Source organism: Electrophorus electricus, chromosome 2, assembly GCF_041902795.1.
Source record: "Electrophorus electricus isolate QZ-2024a chromosome 2, ASM4190279v1, whole genome shotgun sequence".
In the NCBI taxonomy this organism is placed as follows: Eukaryota; Metazoa; Chordata; class Actinopteri; order Gymnotiformes; family Gymnotidae; genus Electrophorus; species Electrophorus electricus.
The window spans coordinates 41,649,673-41,656,701 of NC_137498.1; positions in this window are offsets into that span (position 1 = coordinate 41,649,673).

A 7,029-nucleotide genomic window follows, 5' to 3' on the forward strand; every position below is an offset into this window, starting at 1 on the left:
AGTCATGCCTAGGAAAACAAAAAGAGTGAAACATTGATCTTTGTCCTCTCAGTTTCAATGATTTTTTAAACTGTTTTTATGCATTTCTTTCTGGATCATTTTTCTGCTATATTTCAAAGCTACAAACCTAAGAAAACTACAGTGCTGGAAATGTTTGGACTGCATTTATAGACATACAAATATATTCTAAAAAATATATTCTGAGTTGCCAGTTTATTAGGTATATCTACCTCACAGCTACACCTCTATTTTCTGTACCTCTGTGTTCAGCTGTACCAAGTTCAGTTCTAGTCAAGTCAAGTCAAATTTATTTATATAGTGCTTTTTACAACAGTTGTCACAAATCAGCTTTACAAATGTCCGAGTCCAAGCCCCCAGTGAACAAGCCAAGGGCAACAGTGATGAGGTAAAACTCCCTAGAGCATGAGAAAGAAACCTTGAGAGGAACTCAAAGGGTGGGCCAATCCTCCTCTGGCCAACAACAGACAGTCTATGTACTCATTAGTTAATTGAATGATAATGGGTAACTGGTAAGTGGTAACTTCTAGAGTGGTAACTAAGTGGTTCTCTATAGTTTCTACAGTTCTCTACAGTTTCTACAGTTCTCTACCATGTTTCCAGAAATCTAGTGTTTTTTTAAGGGGGCATGTGATCTCTAGCACTCAGTTGTTCAAAAGGTTTAATCTGGATCAGAACGATCTGGATTTGGAAATCCCATGTTTTGTTTTTCAAGAAGACCAACAAGTAGCAAGTTGCAGTGGTCTAGCATTGATCTTACAAGAGACTGCACAAGCTTCCTGCAAGAGAAATTGCCAAATCCTTTGCATGTTACAAATGAGAAATCGACAAGTGCTGAGTTTGCCCCCTGGTTCACACCTAAGGCCAAGACAAAACTAAACCTGCAGCGAGTAATTGCAGCTAAACAGCAAACATGTAACTGGATTCAGACAAGAAGCCTTGAATGAACAAGGCAAAAGTAAATAAATGCAAATCCTACATTAACCAACCGGAGGATGATCCCTGAGGAAAACCAAAGCACACCTTGTTTCAGTTGAAATTTTTCAAAATTATACAATCCAGATTACCTGTGCTCCAAATGGTACATATCACAATGTAGCTATGTAAAGAACAACAGGTATAACAGCCAGCATGGGGTCATTTTAAGTGCTTTTATTTGAATAGACAGAAAGAAGCATGATAAAACAATTCAAAACATCCCCTTCCATTTCCAATTTCTTATAAACACTCATCTGACCCACAACAAACAAATGTATATTATTCACAAATACATGGTCGATTATTTTGAACACATTTTAAATCATAAAAAGGCTAAATGTTCAATAGTTAACAAAATAAAGAACATTCAGATTCCTATTTCTTTTGTGGATAGACCAGCTTTCTGAAGCTCTGGTTTTTGGAGGCAGATCTCTAGTCTGGCTGCAGTTGGGTAAGTGTGTTTTGTTATTCTGCCAGATGTATCTGCGTTTGCTCTTTCAGGTTCTCATTTAAGAAGTGCCTTTAGGTATCATCAACTTTGTTTGGCAAAGAACACTCCCAGCCTCTCTTCTGAGCTTCTATGGCAATTACTGGTTCCACTGGATGTGAGGATCCACCTTTTTATTCAATAACAGGGCTGAGATCCAGAATAAATGTTTCCTTTGCATTAGGTGAAACTGATTCACTTTCTTGGACAATCTTGGACTGAATTACAACACCTTGAATCCTGTGCAGGGCTACTGAGTTTTCACCTCCAGTAATACCAAGAACCACATCTGTGTAATCACTTCTCCTAAAGGGATTGCTGCATGTTAGGCATTTTTTGCTTCAGCCAGGCCCTCTGTTGCCCAAGCTTTCAGATTCTTCTATTTAAATTTCACTTGCTCCATGGTCCTCTTCTTATCTGAACCATTCAACCATTGCCATTGACATTTTGGTAGTCACTTCTCCACGCTTAGAATTACAACTCCTTACTATTGAGGCATAAATGGTGCCTAATACCCTCCAAGAGTGGGTGGGTTTCTACAATAGTGAAATTGGAAAAATACACCAATGAGGTATTGTATGCTTGGTTTCACTTTGGGCATGCTAAGTATATTTCAGACCTTGTCAGGAAATAATTTCAATGGCGAATCCAAAGGAGTCATACTCTGTGGAAGAGTAGGCCTTCATTGGTCTGTACCTCTATGCATTTAGGACTTTCTATCAAGTTGTTGGTGACAATACAGGAGTGGAAAATTCAACTGTGAGTAATGTGGTGAATCACACTGGCTAGCCAGAACAACTAGATTGTTTCATTTTAAAGGGGTGACCAGGTTGCCCAGACCAAAAGCCATTTGTTTTCTATATTCTTTTTTTTTATTGGGAACATGCGCAATACAGGTGGGGTTAATGAATGCACTCATGTGCATGTACAAGCATTTCATGAGAGGCAGTGGGAGTACATCAACAAAAAGAGAGAGGCACCGTACCCAACTAGTGTGTGATGCTGACCTCATCATCACACACTATGTTGTAACGTGGCCTGGGTCTGTCCATCATGCATGTATCCTGAGGGAAAAGAGAGCTCCAAACCAACCAACCACATGGCATAATAATAGGAGACAATGCCTATCCCTCCTACAATGGGTGATGATCCATTTCCTTACAGTAAAGACACCTAAGCATGGCAATTACACTTCAACACATCTTAGTGGTTAAGGTGCTTGACTTGCAATCAGAAGGTTGCTAGTTCAAGCCCTGCTGCTTCCAAGTTGCCACTGTTGGGCTCCTGAGCAATGCCTTGTGTTCAATCATAATTGTAAGCTGCTTTTGATAATGCTTCAGCTAAATGCTGTAAATGCAAAATGAAATGTGTAATTGGGTGCTTAAGTGGACTTCTGAAATAACACCTGCATACTTAAACTACCTCTGAGTGGAGCCACTTGGAGCCTGCAACATAATACCTGCCGCTATTGTCCTGCACAACCTCACTACCAGGTATAATGTCCCTCACTTTATGAGATGCACCTAACACTCCTGAAGACCCAGAACAACCTCTGGCATTCTCTCAGAATGAGGGACAGACAGGACATGCAATAAGCAATGCAGCTGTTAAAAACTTTTGACTGGTTCGTCTCTGATAATTGGATAATTGTAATTGTAAAATTATATTATATATTAAATAAAATTATATACAAAATTAATTATTTAGTTGTTTGAGGGATTATCTTCTTTGGGGACAAAATCCTTTTTTAACTTTACTGAAAGGCTTAATAAATTGCTTAATTTCTACTTAAGCACTGTAACAGTTAAACAAATCAAGTGCAAAATATAAATAAATGTATTATAATTCAGATGGTTGTATTATTTGACTGATTTAAAAGTTTTATTACATTTTGTTCCAGAAATCCAACCTGAATTCACACTTCTGCTGGGATCAGGATCATCCTGATTATTTGGATCAAAGGTTTCCCAATCCTACTAAAATATTTTAAACAACACATACAGAAGATTTGATCCAGATCAAATTCATTCACTGGATTACATGATGTAATTTGATTTCAAAATCCCTTTTTTTTTTCATTTGAACAACCCATTTGCAAGATGTGGTCCAATCTGATAATCAAAATGCAATCAGATTTCTTGTGAACAAGTGGGCCTAGATGTCTGTATATTTTGGTTTTGACCCAAGATGAGATATAATTTAATATTGCAATACTTTAAATTAGTTACAATGTTATGTAAATTCTCATCTTGTTGTTATATATCATATAACATAGCAGCATTTTGAATATTTAATATTTAATAATTCCCTTTGTACAAGCATTATAATGCATGGTTATTCAAAAATGTACACAATGGAAAAGACTGAATTTAATTATATGTTGTTAACAACTATGTTGTTAAATACACATTTTGGAAAGATTACCAAATAGATTTTCAATATGGCAAAGAATACTGGCATACATGTAAATGCAGCTTGATCTTATCCATAAGAAGGGGCCCAGGTTGCTAGTTAGTCAGTATTTCTGAAAGGTTCATCTTTATGGCTACTGGGTAGAACAGAAAATTGGTCACCCTATCATTGGGAGATTGAGAGTTTGATCCCTGATGATGCCACACACTGTGAAGCCTCTATGATGCACAGCCGTCCATGGCTGGCAGCCCTTGCCTTCCCTGATTGGCAGCTGTTGTGTGACAGGAGAGTCTTAGCAGACCCGTAAGGTGGAAAGCACTAAATTAGGGGGGAAATGGGGAATTGTTTGTTTGTTTGTTTAAATATATAATTACTGAAGAGCTATACACAATGTTTTTGCTTTTTTTTTTGCATTGTTTTGCTTCTTTTTTTTTTTTTTTTTGCATTGTTTTGTTCCAGAATGTCCAGAAAAACATAATAAAATATTTTATTACTCCCTCAGTCTCCCACTGATATTCAGCAGAAAACTTAGATATGTAAGGATTTCAAGATAACAGTCATGACTGCACCATCATTAATATCATTTATCAATATGATTCTGGATAATTTGTCCAAGTTTACATTATCACTTAAGCCTTGCATAAGTGTTTATTTCAGCAATATTTTCAAGTGCATATCCATCCAGCTAACACATCCTTAAGTAAATACAAGATAACTAATTAAAGACACCAATAAATGTGACACAGTATATGCAGGATACAGTATGCTGTTAGAGTGAAACATCAGAGTTCAATGTTAGTGCTAGAAGTTACAATTTATTGAAAAATGCATGGAATTCTAATAGGTATTACAGTATCTAATAGAATAATCACTTAGTGTAATATTCATCTTATTCAGTTAAGCCTTTACCGCACTATTTACAAGATACATGCACATGTAATGCTCTAGAAGTGGCTCCGGAATGTCGTTTATGAATCGTAAGTTTATGCTTCCAATCCTCCCAGACAATTTATCTGGCTGGAATGGGCATGACGGAGAGCCACACACTTCAATAGTGAAGTGAAAAATGTAAAATGATAAATGTTGTTTTCACCAATGCTACTGGAGATATACAAATATACACAATTTACCACTTTATACTGAGGTAATCAAGGGCTTTAAGATCAATTGATTTCCACAGCCAGGCATGCAGGCACTTAGAATTAAACTCCACAGGGAGGTGGAGCAAACTCTCATAACCTCTTAAGAATTCCAGATATTTAAAGGGAATAACTGTCATTTTCCGATCATCAGACAGTTGGTTTGAATAAAGCAGTATTGCAGTGGAACTCTTCAGCATGATTTTAGGTTTTTTGTAATTCTCTTTTCGTGAGACAGCTGACAAGCATTTGTAGCTGGGATAAACAAGATCAGAAATTACAGAAGGAAATCATACAGGCTCCTTTGTGATGTAGCTCATGGAACAGTTTCAAGAAACCTACTCATGTGAGACTGGGACACAGACACGATATTCCAGCTGAGTGATCTCCACTCTCCTCCAATGTGTCTCTAGGCAGTAGTGTGCAAACTGAAAACAACTGTGCAACACTACTTTCTCAGATGCAGACATTAACACCATTGTACTAGACCGACATAGTAACTGTAATCCCACACGTAGAATAGACGTTTAGCAGATGGTTTGAATCGTGTCCATTGTTTATGCTTTGATGTGTATTATAATTATGGTCTCATATGTGTAGTCATCTTGGGTGTCAGTTATGGGGCATTATGGGAAAGGAGAATTCTGCTGCTGTAGAATGTCTCCATACAAATAAAAGTTTCAAACCTGAAACAAATCACAGATACGACCTCATTTAAAATAGACATTTTTTTCTCTATTGCTAATAAACAGTGGAATAATAAAGCTTCTGCTATTTTAAGCTCTTATGAGTCAATCCAGTGGCAAATTTGGACTGAACATAATCATATTTTTTTTATTGCATGTCTGGCTGCTATTCGACAACAAAAAGAAATCAGTAAGTGGACCATTACGTTCATTATTACCAAAATGTTGCTTTAGCTATAAAATGGAGCTTTATACTGTTCTTGCAGCAGTCAATGCATTTGCACAGTCAAACCACTTGGAACAGTAATATATGGCAGCATTTTGTAGGAAGGTTCCAGATAACCACCTAGCCAGCCATACAATCAACTCAGATAGCACACAGTGGTGCCTAAAATCAGAAACTATACAGTATGCTGCATATCATTGCCTGATAGCAGAAAATTCCTACCTGACTTTGTGTTATGTGCTATATCATTTTATACCAGAACACAAAAAATTTTACACCATGTTTCTACTTTTGTTTGCAATTCTAGTCTGCTAGCCAGCTGAAGTCATGCACATGCCCTGACTGGATTTCCATCAACATTCAAAGTATTCAATCTGATTGAATTCCACATCTTAAATGTCATTGTTTAGCTGCCATTCAAACAAGTGCACCACCTAGTAGCCAATAAAAAGTTAATTCTCTCTTTCTTCTTCTCTCATTGTCTCACACATTCTCTTTCTATCTGTCTCTCTCATACTGATGGTTGCCACATACTCAGTTAGTTACCTGTATAATCTCCTGTGTCCCTCACATCTGCTTCTCAGGTAGATCAGATAATAAAGAATTTACTATATTGATATTTATCAATAATTTGAAGTAAATAAAAAAAATTATTTTAAAAAGCTTTAGGGTTACTAGGTGGTGGTAGTGAATGTGCTCCTACTGTTTAGACTTCTTGTTTGATTCGCCCCAAAATGTGCTCGCTACATTTTCAAACACCAGTGAATTCACAGGATATAGGAACTTAAAGGTATCCCAAACCTTCAGCTTCAAGTGGAAATAATATTGTATCAGAATACGAAAGGGTTTTGCCTATGCCCACACACCATTTAGCTCTGCAGGAGGTTACACAGAAGCTGGAACTATTACTGCCACAAAAGAGAAACGACTTCATGTTCCTGGCAAAGTAATAGCAAAGTTTTTGTAAACAACAGTGCAGTTTATGCAAATGTTTGTTTCTTTACCAAAATGCATAACTCTTCCACCTGCAAGGCCAAGAGAGTACAATATAATTGTTCCAGCAATGCTATAGTCAGCTAGTGT